Source organism: Perca fluviatilis, chromosome 3 (assembly GCF_010015445.1).
Source record: "Perca fluviatilis chromosome 3, GENO_Pfluv_1.0, whole genome shotgun sequence".
Taxonomy (NCBI): domain Eukaryota; kingdom Metazoa; phylum Chordata; class Actinopteri; order Perciformes; family Percidae; genus Perca; species Perca fluviatilis.
Window position 1 is genome coordinate 11,223,651 of NC_053114.1, and position 16,005 is coordinate 11,239,655.

The window sequence follows — 16,005 nt, forward strand, 5'->3', positions numbered from 1 at the left end:
AGTAAAGCTTTTTTAAGTTAGCATTTAACATTAGCTATAGGCTACTGCTAACGTTATCTAAAACTTGTAGCTAGCCACCGGCTACCTTACTGAGCGAATAATTTACCATGGGAATCATGTATTCTTCGTGAGGCCTTACTCAATGGAGCTGTATTTATTATCGTCTTCTCTCTGTAGAGACCTGCAGGACCCGAGCAGAGCTACGATGCTCTCCCATGTAACCTAAAGGTTAGTAACGTAGCTATATTATGGTCTATTAGGAAAAATTATTATCCAGCTAACTACTAATTGTTGTGGTTGCTATTGGCCTGATAATACACAATGCTAGGGTATTGGTTAAGTTGTACAATGTAGAAGCTGTGAATGTAATATATATAGGGTTCGACACATACATTAGATAATGTTCCATCTGTACACACTGTTCTTTCTTTGCACTACCTTAAGATGGCAGATAACGGATGTTTTTTTGTGGACGTTTTTTTATTTTTATTAGCTGTAAATGTCAACAATATTTTGAATTAATGCATAGTGTTACTACTGTCCAAACTATGTACTTTAACTAACACACCAGGCCCTTGACAAATACTTTGCTTAGTGATCCTTATGGTTTGATGTGATGTGCATGTGTCCTGGTGGCTGGCCATATCTTACTTTACACATGTAGTCAACGTGGAGGTAGGAATCTAGAAAGTGTGATCAATAATATTCCAGAAATAAGTGTTCCAGTAGTGTTCAGAAAGCTAGAAAAATTTTTCTAGAGTGCATTACAATTATTTATTATTGAGCTAATTTCAAACACTTTTTTATCATCCAATAAGGTACTTCAAGCTTTACAATAAGAAGTCAAGGAAGTGAAGGACTACAGCCACATCCCAGCCCTTCAGAGAACTGTCCTGCAGAAAAGGCTGTCGTCCAGACTGGAGCGGTGGGCCATCAGTGAGCTCAGGAGACCAGATGATCCCAGGCGTCCAGGAGTTGTGTGATATTCCTGCACCACCCTCAGAAGTGTTGTTGCAGACACAAGTCAGCAGAGAAATACAGCTTGCCTTAGGTGAAACTGAATATGTGAAATATATACATAACGCAATTACTCAGTATGTTTGTGTATTGTTGGTGATGAAAAACTGACCCTGACCTGTGATGTACTGCAAATAATGACTGACACTGAGTTCCAGCTTCTTTTACCACCGGAGCCCCAGCTAAATATGTTCAAATATCCATTATGTATGTGAAGTTTTATATTGGACTAAAAATAAAGCATTATAATAGTCTCAACCTTATTTCCTGTTTTATATAATGAACCAAACAGACAAGGGTGAATGTAAAAAAATGTTTTATATATTATGTGCATTTTAAAATATAATTACAGTAAGACAATGTAAACACAAATTAAATTACAGGACAGTATACTGTAGTAGGATATATATTGACATACAATGGACTATGAAACTACAAGTACACCAATGAAAACTTAAGAAAAAAGGTTATTGTAAGTGTTAACTGAGTATCTGAGCAAAATATGATCAGTACATACACTATTGGTCTATACCCTGGCTGTTTGAAGCCTTCGCACACAGTGTTTCCTCCACAGAGAGACCGAAGGCTCCTCTCCCTCTGCTGCTCCACGTCCTCCTGGTTGGTCTGCCTGCTGCCTGATGTGAGCTGTGATTTACAATTAAAATAACTTGCTTTTAAGTAGCCATTAGCAAATGTGTAGCCTTTAAAAACACTATGAACATTTTCCTTATGCTGACCTGCTTGCAAATGCAACAGAAGACATGTAATTAGAGTTAGGATAGCCAGTCTTTGTCATAACTAGGAAAGTACAGATGAGCACAAAACTATAAAGATGAACCAGTGAAGCAGTGCTAACACTGCATTTGTACTGTACAGTATGTGTCAACCTCTAGATATAATACATTACATTCACAGCTTCTATTGTACAACTTAACCAATACCCTAGCATTGTGTATTATCAGGCCAATAGCAACCACAACAATTAGTAGTTAGCTGGATAATAATTTTTCCTAATAGACCATAATATAGCTACGTTACTAACCTTTAGGTTACCTGGGAGAGCATCGTAGCTCTGCTCGGGTCCTGCAGGTCTATACAGAGAGAAGATGATAATTAATACAGCTCCATTGAGTAAGGCCTCACGAAGAATACATGATTCCCATGGTAAATTATTAGCTCAGTAAGATAGCCGGTGGCTACAAGTTTTAGATAACTAGCAAAAAATTGCCGGTGCAACACGGATGTCTTCTACTTGATGATTTTATTTCTTAAGGTGCATAACAATGACTAACGTTTCGATGCATAGTTACATCTTCATCAGAGTCTGATGAAGATGTAACTATGCATCGAAACGTTAGTCATTGTTAGAAATAAAATCATCAAGTAGAAGACATCCGTGTTGCACCAGCAATTTTTTGCTATTTATTCTGTTGTGTCCCGCCTTGGTTGCACCGGATTGTTGTGGTCTGCAGAAGCGCAGAGAACTCCCCCTTTTTTCCTTGAAGTTTTAGATAACGTTAGCAGTAGCCTATAGCTAATGTTAAATGCTAACTTAAAAAAGCTTTACTAGCTAGTCACTTAACACAACGAAACAACAAATGTCTAGTAACCATGCTTGCAACGTAGATCACAGATAATATATATATTAATAATACTTACACTTTATTAATCTTGTAGGAATCCCCTGTGGAGTGGCTTGTGTGTCCTCCAGACCAGACTCTGAGTCTCTAACGTTAGTTTACCTGCACTGAGGCTGAGCTGTCACTCAAACTTTCCCCTTAAGTCTCATTAGCCAATGGGGACGCACCCTGTAAGACCCACCACGCGAGATGTTTGTGTCAGAATCGCAAAGGCAGTAAGTGCGGGGCATAAACGAAAGCTAAGAGCATGACTGCAAACGTGATGAAGAGAGCAAAAGACTGATCATTGAGAAAGAAGCAGAGGGAACTGTAAACAAAAGGACAAAATATCAAACAAATAAAAGACCAATAGTTTACAACTACACAAATGTTTTATTTGCAAGTTTTAAGTTTTACCTTTGAGGTGACAATTTTTTTGCTTGAGTTAGTGTTTTTTGTTTGATACTTGAGAAGTTTTGCTTGGAATTAAATTCACAAAACTAATCCCATAGACATGGGCTTGATGAAGCTCCTTTGTTCTCAGACTGAACGCACCAGATGCAACAGAATGTAGCTGAAAATCAGTACTTTTTCCTGTGCAAAATCTGCAACAGTGTTCCACCGAGAAACTCTCCGAAAATCCTGCAACGCTGTGTGCTCCCAGGTTGTCAGCCACTACACTGAATACAGTACCTTTAACTGACTCACCTAACAGCGAGACATAAACACCCAGCTCCTCCAGAGTTTTCAGATCTTGTAGAAGAGGTTCAAAGACCTTATCATAACCATAGGTTTTAACATCATCGGATTTGCACAAAACTGACAAGTAGATAGATGATAATGAGGAATGAGACCCCGCAGGCAAGTTAGCCAACACCCAATATACCGCACAAAGCTTGTGTTTGTTCCGCGACGTGCCAAGGGGGTTACAAGTTTTTAAATGTGCATGGACACTCCAAGTATGTACATGGAAAGCGAGAACTACGTCCAAAATGTGGATGCTTTAACTTGTAGTGATGCAAAAGCTTGGACCTACTTGACAGAGTTTCTGTACACCCCTTACATCTCCACATTCCCACCGCCTAGCCCTGTAACATATAATCAAGTTCAACATTACTGCCAGTCATTTTTCTTATCATTTAAGCCCAGATCTACAATTCAGATATAAACAAAAAGGTCCGCTGCACTATCAAAATTCACAACACAATGGAAATCTCACTTCCAAATTGATAGGTCTATAACCCTTGTGTGGTCCTTCGGGTCCCAGTGACCCGAAGGACAACACAAGGATTATGTACTTCCCTTTACTTTGTTGAGAATTGCTCTCTAAACCCTGTTTCTTGTAAAGTAAGTAAGTAAAGTTTATTTCTAGAACACATTTAAACACAGTTTAAGCTGACCAAAATGCTGTACAAACAAGAACTAAGGTGCTGTATTAACCCTTGTTTAGAGAGCAATTCTCAACAAAGTAAACGGAAGTACATAATCCTTGTGTTGTCCTTCGGGTCACTGGGACCCACACAAGGGTTAAATACAATAAATAACACTAAACAACAACTTTTAATGTTTCTGATACTGTTAAAGGCTTGTTTAAAATGGAAATGTCTGTGGGAGTAGGTCCATTTTCATTTACAGTATAACCAATTGAGAAAAAAAACAGATGTTTCCATCTGTAACTTTCAATTATTTTTGGAAATGTACATTGAAAAAAGCAACACAAAACAAATATGACAGCACTTACCACTGTAAAGCCTTTGAATGTGTATGCTGTTCAAATATGATCCTATGAAAGAAAATATTTAGAATCAGTGAGGTGAACCAAGTACATTGGCTCAACAATTAACAGACCACACAAAATAAAGCAAAGACACAAAGGCAAGCTAAAAATCCAGTATGAGTCCGACCTTAAGAACGCAGCTTAATTTATATGAAATATGATATGACAGCTTACAACACTCGTTCTTACCCGACACTGAAGCCCAGAGGAGCGGGACCGTCGTGGGGGGGAGGGGTGTCAATAGAGAAAACTAAGTAGTAAGCTAGTGGTGGTATTAGCTAGCTAACCTTATCTATTAGCAAACCAATATATTTATAACGTAGCTAATGCCCAAACAACTCAACTGACCTTTTTAATTGTTACATAAAGTAACGTTATAACAGCATCAATGTAATGGAAATGTCGCGAACAAAACCCGACTTTACTAACACTCATTCTCACCGAGGTGGAGAGTCAAGCTCGGGGAAAATGAGGCCGACTGGCTCCTCTTCACCGGCTGACATTAAAGTTACGTTAGCGACATTGAAATACCGTTGTTGGGAGCGGGACCGTCGGGGGGGTCAGCGGAGAAACACAGTTATTAATGCTAAACTAAGTAGTTAGTGATGGTATTAGCTAACTTAGCTAGCTAGTTATAAGAAAACCGATTTATTAATATAACTTTATACACAACGACTTTTGTAACTGTTACATGCAGTACAAAAATATAAATGTAATGAAAATGTCGCCTTTATGAACATGAACAAAATCAATCTTACTTTTTCGTGTCGGAGACGAGACATACTGCTACTGTAGAATGAATCGTGGCCATGGGTTGAGACAGTTTGACTGTGTTGGCAGTGCCACCTACACTTCCTGGCGCCCTTTGATTCAAATATACCATTTCCGGTAGTGACCAAACTTAATTCGATCATTTAAAATGTTCAATTCAATCAATTTCAATCAACGCAAAAGGAATCCATACAGTTAACATTCTTCAAAAACAACTGGAGTCTACATGATTGAACCATGTTCTTGAAAGAAACATAAATGAATTGCGTAGCATATTCTAAATTCATTTTTGTAAATTCAAAGACCTGCTATTTCCCATTTTTTCAGTGTTGGTTGTAAATAGGCAACGCAACAGGCATGCTGTCAGAAAAGAATGGAAAGTGGACAATAACATGAAATTATTATAAAGTTTATAGGAAATCTTACACTGTATAAAGGATGTATAATATAGAAATGGATATCAAGTGGCTGAACTCAAACCTTTGACTGGAAGAATAGCATACAGTATTTTATGATCAAACTAAATGTAACAAATTGTTAATGTGCTCCAGAAATGCAACAATTAATTGATACAAAACATATATACAGTAATATTAGCAAACACACTATTAAGACTTTCTAGAGTACCATATATAACTGGATGATTTGTTATGCTAAGGTCAACTATATACAAAGAAACATGTGGTCAGTGCTGCTGTGTGTATATGTGTGTGTGTGTGTGTCATCTTATTTGTACAGGAATTTTTGCCCGTCTGTCCTTCTGAGTGGCAAACCTCTCAATGACCATTTTTATTAAAGTCAGGAATGTCCCTGACAAGTTTCTTCTCCATGTAGAGCAAAGCCAGAGCATTCAGGCGATCCTGTGTCATGCTGTTTCTCAGGAAGGTCTTGATCCTCTTCAGTGTAGAGAAGTATCTTTCTGACTCGGCTGTTGTCATGGGTGTGGTGATGAGGATCTTGAGGAGGCTGACAGTCTCTGTGAAAGTGCTCTGAAGGTTGTTCTCCATGAATAACTGGTACAGGGGCACTGCACCACTACAAGCCTTGAACTCACTGTTCTCATAGATGAGGGACAGTTCGGTTTTGAGCTTGGCCTTGTTCAACATGGGGTACGCCTCCACGGTTGTTTCAAGCGCTGTATCGGGGAGCTTCACACTGTGTTGTGGGAACAACTCTCCGTGCAACAGTGTTGCGCTGATGAGGTTCTGGGTGAAGGAGAACCTCTCCTTGGCATGAATCAGGATGGTATCACATACCTGTAAAAGATACATCATCAGCTTTAATTTGCAATAAAGCTATTTTGATGCAAGTGATCCTGACTGACACAACACACAACTGTAATAGTAATGTAGTAACTGCTTTTAACCTGTGATGTACATAATTAACTTACGTTATTACGTTTTTAAGCCTTTTTGTATTACATTAGTGAGAGGGATGCAACATAATTTTGTTCTGCTGTGCACTTGTCCTATGTAAGTAATAGTCTGAATGACAATAAAGTTAATCTTCAATATTAAATTACAACTAGGCCTCTTCTAGAAATTGACCTGGTGGACACCTGAATAAGCCTGTTATAACAAACTGTGTAATACTTTCCTGCATTATTATCCAAGTCTGATTGTGTCTTCTCTTTCCTTTTAAAATACTAAAACAAATATAATTGTGATGTGCTCTATGATAATCACTCACTTTGATGACAAGACACATTTAGGCTTTTACACTGTTGGAAGTGAGCTATTCATCTTTCTAACAACAACAGCTTTATCAGCCAATAGTAAATATAGTTATTTACCTGATTGTTGGCATGCTGTCTGTGAACCTCTGGACAAGTGCTTTAATGAAGACTGGGTCGATGTTCCTCTTCTGCAGCTGGCTGAAAAGCATGTCCACATTTGGCATGATCTTGTAAAACAGTGCCAGGAAAAAAACAGAAAGCCTCATCTTCGAGCATCCTCACAAAGCCCCCAGCCTCTCTGACAGTCGGGTGATCAAAGTTCCCAGAGTCTCTGATGGTCTGGAAACACGTTAGGAGGTCATCCTTGTGCTCGTACACAGTGTTTACAGCGCGTCTGTGGAAGTTCCACCATGTTGTAGAGGCTCTGGGGAGTCTATGCGCAACCACTTGGTCAAGCACAGTGGTTCTCCAGAGAAGAAAGCATAAAATCCTGCAAGGTCGGAAAAGAAAGTGCCGATCCTGGGGATGCGTGAAGTAGCCTGTTGCATGATGAGGTTCAGCTGATATGCATAGCAGTGGATGTAGTGCGCATTTACGTACATATCCACTATTTTACGCTGCACTCCGCCGGTGGCTCCCCTCATCACACTTGCTCCGTCATAAGCCTGGGCAATAAATGTTGCCTTTTGTCCATGCGCTGTAGCGATGGTGTCGGCGGTTGCGTTATGGATCATAATGAACTCGAAAAACCACTCTTGGATGTTACTGTTAAGATCGATGTAGCGTAGCACGAGCACCAGCTGGCAGTGGGTGTTAACGTCAGTCGTCTTGTCGGCTTGAATGGCGATAAAATCAGCACTCTTTACTTCCTCTAGGATGTAATCCTTAAGCACTGACAGCATACAGTCCAACAGCTCGTTCTGTTTCGTCTTTGACATGCCCTTAAAAACGGTAGCTGTCTTCAGGTGCTCCTCCAGCAAGGGAGGCAACAAAATCCACCAAGCCCCAGAAAATGCCGGGGTTGTCTGAGGAGTCAGTCTCCTCATGCCCACGCAAGGCCAACTCAAAAGCCCCACAAAACTTTACACAATCGATAATTTTGCATAAAATGTGGCTGTTTTTATCCACCTCCTCATTATGTTTCCTCACCGCAATCCTGTGGCCGTCATCCACCCTTCCTAATATGGCTAGCTTTACAGAGTTATCCATGTGTCCCCACTAACGCAGAACGTTTAGGGAACGTTGGGGAACGTTAGTTTTTGGTTCTCTAAAGGTTAGTTCGAACCAAACCAAAAACTAACGTTTAGGGAACGTTCCCTCATGGTTATAACATTCCCTAAACGTTAGGGGAACCAACCAACTGAAACGTTCTCCTGTGGTTGCACTGTTACCTCCACACAACGTTCCTGTTTGGTAGTTTTTGGTTGTTTTTGGTTGTTCTGAGTCCGGTTTTGAAATGTTTAGTCAACCAGGTCCATTTACGTTTTTGAAGTAGCATATAAAAGGTTTGCAGTCACTTGATTTAGATTCACTCAAAAATGATTGGTCCTATAAAATCTAAGTAAGATAAACAACATAGCAAGATAATATATTTACTTTTAGGCTGAAATAAATTTTGCTAAAAACTATACGTTTGTGCTTGATTTCGTTTTTTTAACTGTATTAGGTGAAAATACTTAAAACAAGAATCTATCGATTTTCACAACTAAGACAATTCACTTCTTCCATTTTACTTCTAACAAGTGGCTCAATTCAGTCAGTGTTTAAATCCAACCGTTACACCCCCCCCGCCAGTAGGGGAAGACTCTGCTCTCAGGTGACCGATTCAAGTCCAAGGGGGTAAGCTTCGCTTCAGAACTCGAGCCATCATGGCGCCATTTTGTTGCTAACTGGCCATCACCTCCTGTTAGCATTCCGCTTACCACCATTTTTTTTTACGTCACTTGACTGAGAATAACTTTACATCCGAAGCATTTAAAGACTCGATTTGTCCATTGTTTAGTTCTAAAGAAACACAACAACGTATAAAAGGCTCCATTACCTTGTATCTCACGTTATGGCTCCGTAGCAGACGTTTTTGTAAAAATAGGCTAACGATTGTGTCATAACCAAGTGACTTACTGTCACACAGTAGAGGAATTACCGTATAGTACAGGAGAAGCTCGCAGGCAGTTTCGACTTACGTTAGCTGTTTAGGTTTAATTACTAATGTTAACTAGCATGTTAGTTAGCAATAATTAGCCTGTGCTTATGTTATCTCCTTACATATACCTACACTCTCCGTCTCTGTAAGATTGGGAATGATTGAGATTTCTCTTGGCACAGCTACCAGAACACTTACAACTTTCGAACCGCGTTGCGTCACACATTCGCTACACGCTGTGCGTCTGTCGGTTCGGAAACGCGCGTGACATCGACCGCAAAAAGTGCTTCACTCTGGCTAGCCACTTAACGTCCGGGCGAGTTATTCATTAATATATATGTTTCAATGTCTTCAAGTCCTTCCTCGGGCTTATTTCTTTGATACGATACACCAACGGACAAAGAAAGAAGATTTTATTTCGCAAGCGATCCTAAATGAGTTACAGTTTCATAATGTCAGGGTTTGAGTTTAACCTATACAACTTACCTTTTTTTTCGTACTTGTATATTCTATTTGGTGTCTATTTGCACCCCGGTACGAAGAGACTCCGGCCACACAGCTGAGCTATTTACACCCTGTGACGTAACAACAAAAAACGTTGCTCGCGTGCACCGAAATCATGGCGGACGTTCATCTTCCATGACCGCAGAAACTGGCATATTAGGGAAGTTTTGTCTCTAAAGTTTATAACAATTGAATTTCTAGCGAAAAATGGATACTACAGTTGCGCTTTCTGTCTTCAGTGAAAGCAAACGCACCGTTAGTTTGTTAGTTAGTACCTATTTTTTTGTATACAGTATGGTTACCTAGCAACCGAGGCTTCAAGAAACCAAGTGGTAAACAGTTGTTCAACTTCCTGAAAGAACTGCTGGGTGAGTGGTTAGTGCGCTTGCCTTTGGTATGGGAGTTAGGAGTTCGTTTCCCCTGTGTGGTGATCTTATTTTTTTAAATTTGGATTGGATAATTTGCATGCAATTGCGCAAGTCAGGACCGCGAACGCGAATTTTTTTTTTTTTTTGCAGGGTGGTAGGAGAAGACTCATGAATATGCCTGCTCTGGTTGGGTTGGTTAGGTTTAGGCAAGAGGAGGTGGGATGGTTATGGTTAGGGTAAGAATGTCAGGGCGATAATATTCCAAAAAGGTGTAATACATGAGTAGTATGGATAACTGTGTGTAAATATATGCCAAGGTACTGTAAATGCACAGGGGTGCAAATAGCATACACTGCTAATTGTACCAGGGGTGCAAATAGCATACACTTCTAATTGCACCAGGGTACAAATAGCATACTGCTAATTGTACCAGGGGTGCAAATAGCATACACTGCTGGTTGTACCAGGGGTGCAAATAGCCTCACCCTATTCTATTTGATCAGGTTGACCAAAAAAGGTTCAACAACTCACTTCAGCATTTGTTTTTCCCCTCGTCGCCATCTTGCCAGTCAAGCAGTGACTTGTTCAAAATGTTTTATTTTTGGTAAACTCTTTGTGCACAAACAATGTTCTCAATGCTCGAGTTCATGTGTAAATCCCCTGGTGAGACTTTGTGCAAAGTTTCATGTTGTGTCGAGCCTTCTTAGTGTTTTACATATAGTGATTTTGATGCAATAAAAGTAGCCCCTAGCTCTCCCATTCAAAAGGCCGTTTGACCAGAAAACGACAATACGATCAATCTTAAAAGTGGCGTTTCCGTCCTAATTATGCTTTTAAACGAAATTTGACTCTGTTACATTCACAAAAAGATCCTAGGTTGCGTTGTGGTGAGAGTTACGCTTTAAATGGACTGCAGTGTTTCTTTCAGGATTTTTTTTAGCAGTGGAGACAGGGCTGTCCGGTACAACAACCCCCCTCCCCCCCGCGCCCCACCGCCAAATGTTCTACATATGAAACGGAACTGACATTTCGCTGCAACACAGCTCTATTCACACACAATGAGGCATATTTTGAGTTGTGATTGAACTGTATTTTTTGAGGAACTATAGGTCACTTAACATCTACAACAGGTCTACACTTAGAACGGACCCACCGTGGTGACGTTTTTGGTGGAGCTGTTCGTTTAATAATCGACTTGGAAGAAAGCGAACGTTTTGACAATAAACTCCATCAACACAACAGTATGTGGAGTTAAACTGGACGGGCCCAATAACCTCAGAATAGTTCTACTTGTTGTTAAATTGCAATGTGAGCGGCAGGTGCATTATGTCGGCAGGATAATTTAAAAGGCAACTGCGACAAAAAAATTTCTACAGCCCTATTTCTGATACCGTGGTGGCAGAAATTTAGCCATGGTGGGCCGCCACTACAAAATCAACATAGAGGAAACACTGGACTGCATATATATTGCGCTTTGTTTGCTGCTGTGCACGACATTTATGCTTTGCCGCATTGTATGTTTTGTGTCATCGTGTTAACCTGCTTGCGTTGTTCTTACAAATAAGACATACCAGTTCTTTCAATTAGTTTTAGTGTACAGTACATACATGATAGCCAGTATAATCAGTCATTTTAGGCAAGTCACTCGGCGGCCACCTTGCAACGTACTTTGGGCAGTTATCGGCAAGCTATTTTCCTATTGAAGTGAATGGGGAAGCATACAGAAAGAGACGGAATATGTTTAGGCTACACAGCTGCCATACTGGCTTTACAAACTAACCCCATGCATTTCTATGGATGCTGTGTCTCCCCATTAGAAAGTCTCTGGGCTACAATGCAAAGTCCTGAGAAATACCGTCACATACAATGTTTATGTTGTAATGTTTATGTTTACACTGTATACATTCAAATATTATTTTTGCAATCAGTACAAATTGTATGGTCTTTTATTTCAGATGACTCTGGTCCACAAGCAAGAAAGCGTAAATGAACTGACCAATATTCATATCTACTTTCTTTTTAGATGAGTCAACACCACACAGGAAACCAGCTGGTTGCCCAGAGCTGGATGGGTGTATTCTAACGCAAGCTCGGCCTGCCACTTCATCTTGGGACCCAGTTGAAGGTACAGTGGCTTTTGCATAACTTAAATTACAACAGAACTGACTTCTCTTACAAAATGAGATTGTACAAGCTCTCCACTTTGTTCCACGTGGATAATTAGTATTTCTATATGTTTTACACCAACTTTTCCTGACAAGCCTAGAGGTTCGACCGGAGGTACTGCCATCCGTCGCATGCTACGGCGAGTGGCAACTAATGATGTTCTAAAACTGTATATCCTGCGGGGCAGAAAAGGAAAGAAGGCCTTCCAGGACCTGACGATCTGCAGGGTTATAACAGGCAGGTGTTACTTTATTGTTCACATCAGTATTATGCTTAGCTTAGCTAATAAAAGGTTTTAATTTGACTTGTAACGTTGCTTCATTTTGACTTCTACTCTAGCGGTCTCCCAGAAAAACTTCCCCGCGCTGATTGCAGCAGACGCGGAGGACTTGATTGGTGCTGAAGTTTGCCCCACACAGACGGTAAATTGAAATTCTTCTGTGATGTTAATAATAATCATAATAATCAAAAACTATCAATATTTGTGATCAGAATAAAAACAGGGTTGTTAGTCAGGCAATTTGTCTTGCTTTTGTTAATGTGTTTATTCTTAGTATGACATATCAAACTTTTGTTTCTTAATTTTTAGGTCAGCTGAGAAGGACTGAGCCTTCAAAACCATGGAGCTCTATTTTTTTTTTTTTTGCAGAAGCAAGAGCTGTTGGCCATCTTCTACACTCCTGCCTCCTCCCCTCTGGCGGGCGCTACAGATCCCTGCACTCAAAAACAACCAGACACAACAACAGCTTCTTTCCCACTGCCATCACTCTCCTCAACTGCTGATAGGTGGGGTCATCCACACTTTGGCCATTCACCTACACATTACATACATTATCATTCCAATATGCATCTTGCACAATACATTTGCACTATTACTTTGCACTCTACATCCTTATCTATTTTGTATGTTGTTTATTATTCTTTGTATATTGTAAATTAAAGTTTTAAATCCAATCAAGTTTGCCTGTTCATTCATTCCTGCTAATATATAATAATTCATTCCTGCTCATGCAGACGGTTTAAAGTAATAATAAAATTAGTATCATTGTTGTTAAAGTTTGTTAAAGGTTAGGGGAATGTAAAAAAGAACGTTAGGGGAACGTTCCATAAAGGTTACAACGTTAGGGGAACGTTGGGGGAAGGTTCCATAAAGGTTACAACGTTAGGGGAAGGTTCTCTAAAGGTTGCAACGTTAGGGGAACGTTCTGACAACGTTCGGAGAACATTCGATGTAACCAAAAACGAACGTTCCAAGAACGTTCAACCAACTTTCCATAATAACGACACAACCAAAACACAATCAAACCTAACCTTCAGGGAACGTTCGCGCAACCAAAAAAAGAACGTTCCCAGAACGTTCTGGGAACCAAAAATTGTTAGCTGGGGTGCCCTGGTGTTCTCATGTTTCTTTACCTTCTCTGACAGGTGCTTCATATCCCTCACTCCGGTAACTGTCCATGCTGGATCTGTCCCCGTCGTTTTAAAAAGCAAGCACGGAAAGCAAAATAAAGCATTAGCATGAGTGCACCCAGCTAGCCAAGCCTTCCTGGTGTACCAGCTATGGGAGAAGCCGCGCATATACTGCTTCCCTTTCTCGCTAGCCTGCTGTCTGATTGAGAGGTCAGGTTGTTATTTTAATTATTTTTTTATTTTTTATTTTTTTGTGGCTTAAGGGGGGCAGCGCCCTATCGCCCTCTATTGGCCAGCCGCCACTGGTAGATATCAGATATTAAGATAGCTTTCTTATTGGATACCAACTTAAGAGACTCAAAGTACATGTCAAAATCAACCTCCAACACCCTGCTTTTCGATGAAGTTCACGTTGCGTAATTACGTCACTTCATAACGTTCCCACGGCAACAGGGGAAAATGTCTGCTCTTGTGTGAAGTAAACGCAACATTTTTCAACTTTCTGCTAAGATATCAGTGGCGGCTGGCCAATAGAGGGCGCTAGGGCGCTGCCCCCCTTAAGCCACAAAAAAATAAAAAATAAATAAATAATTAAAATAAATAAAAAAATAAAAAATAATATAATGATCCTGTAATCATAATAATGATAAAAACATCAGTATGTCAATATTTGTGTGCTTGAAATATGGAATGCACCCAGTAATAAGTGTAAAATATGATAGAAAATCATTTGAAAATCAATTGCTAATTTAAGATATGAATGTATGACATAAAATTTAGCCAATCAGCGTTCTTAAATCGAATCCAAGAAGGGCGATTATTTTATCGCCCCAAGCTCGCCCCTGATAATATAAGGACCGGGCTCTAGGGGCGTCATTTTTACTAGACGACAATGGCGAGTGCAAACGATACTCCAAGACCCAACCCTAACTCGGTGAAATCTCTCCTCCAAGATCCGTTTGAGAGGAGAACTTTGTCGGAGAAAGTTCGGGTGAAAGAACTGGGCCCAGCGTAAAATAGTGGATGTGTATGAAAATGCGCACTACATCCACTGCTATGCACATCAGCTGAACCCCATCATGCAGCAGGCTACTTCACGCAGCCCCAGGATCGGCACTTTCTTTTCCGACCTTGCAGGATTTTATGCTTTCTTCTCTGGAGAATCACCGTGCTTGACCAAGTGGTTGCGCATAGACTCCCCAGAGCCTCTACAACATGGTGGAACTTCCACAGTCACGCTGTAAACACTGTGTACGAGCACAAGAATGACCTCCTAACGTGTTTCCAGACCATCAGAGACTCTGGTAACTTTGATCACCCGACTGTCAGAGAGGCTGGGGGCTTTGTGAGGATGCTTGAAGACGAGGCTTTCTGTTTTTTCCTGGCACTGTTTTACAAGATCATGCCAAATGTGGACATGCTTTTCAGCCAGCTGCAGAAGAGGAACATCGACCCAGTCTTCATTAAAGCACTTGTCCAGAGGTTCACAGACAGCATGCTAACAATCAGGTAAATAACTATATTTACTATTGGCTGATAAAGCTGTTGTTGTTAGAAAGATGAATAGCTCACTTCCAACAGTGTAAAAGCCTAAATGTGTCTTGTCATCAAAGTGAGTGATTATCATAGAGCACATCACAATTATATTTGTTTTAGTATTTTAAAAGGAAAGAGAAGACACAATCAGACTTGGATAATAATGCAGGAAAGTATTACACAGTTAGTTATAACAGGCTTATTCAGGTGTCCACCAGGTCAATTTCTAGAAGAGGCCTAGTTGTTATTGAAGATTAACTTTATTGTCATTCAGACTATTGCTTACATAGGACAAGTGCACAGCAGAACAAAATTATGTTGCATCCCTCTCATAAAATGTAATAGAAAAAGGCTTAAAAAACGTAATAACGTAAGTTAATTATGTACATCACAGGTTAAAAGCAGTTACTAGACATAGTTTGTGTTGTGTGTGTGTGTGTGTGTGTATATATATACATATATATATATATATATATATATATATATATATATATATATATATATATATGTATATATATATATATTTATATATATATGTATATATATGAGTGGTTATGTGTGTGTGTGTTAAGGGGGGGTTACAGTGAGTTAAGAAGTCTGATGGCAAGTTATCAAATTAAGCTTTATTTTTTGGACCCAGGGCCTCCATTCCCTCTTTGTGTGGGGATAGCGCATCTGACGAGCAGCAACAGCACATAAAGCGACGGAGGATGCTGGGACCAGGAAAACAACAGAGGTTGGCTACTGAGGTAAGTTGTAATTGATGTAATTGTCAGTGTTTCCCTTAGAACTTTTTTTCAGGCCTGGTAGTATGTAGCCAAAACCAAAAACCCTGAAAATCAGCACCTTAGTAATCATATACTTGACTTGGACATAGGCATGTGTTCAGTCAGGATCACTTGCATCAAAATAGCTTTATTGCAAATTAAAGCTGATGATGTATCTTTTACAGGTATGTGATACCATCCTGATTCATGCCAAGGAGAGGTTCTCCTTCACCCAGAACCTCATCAGCGCAA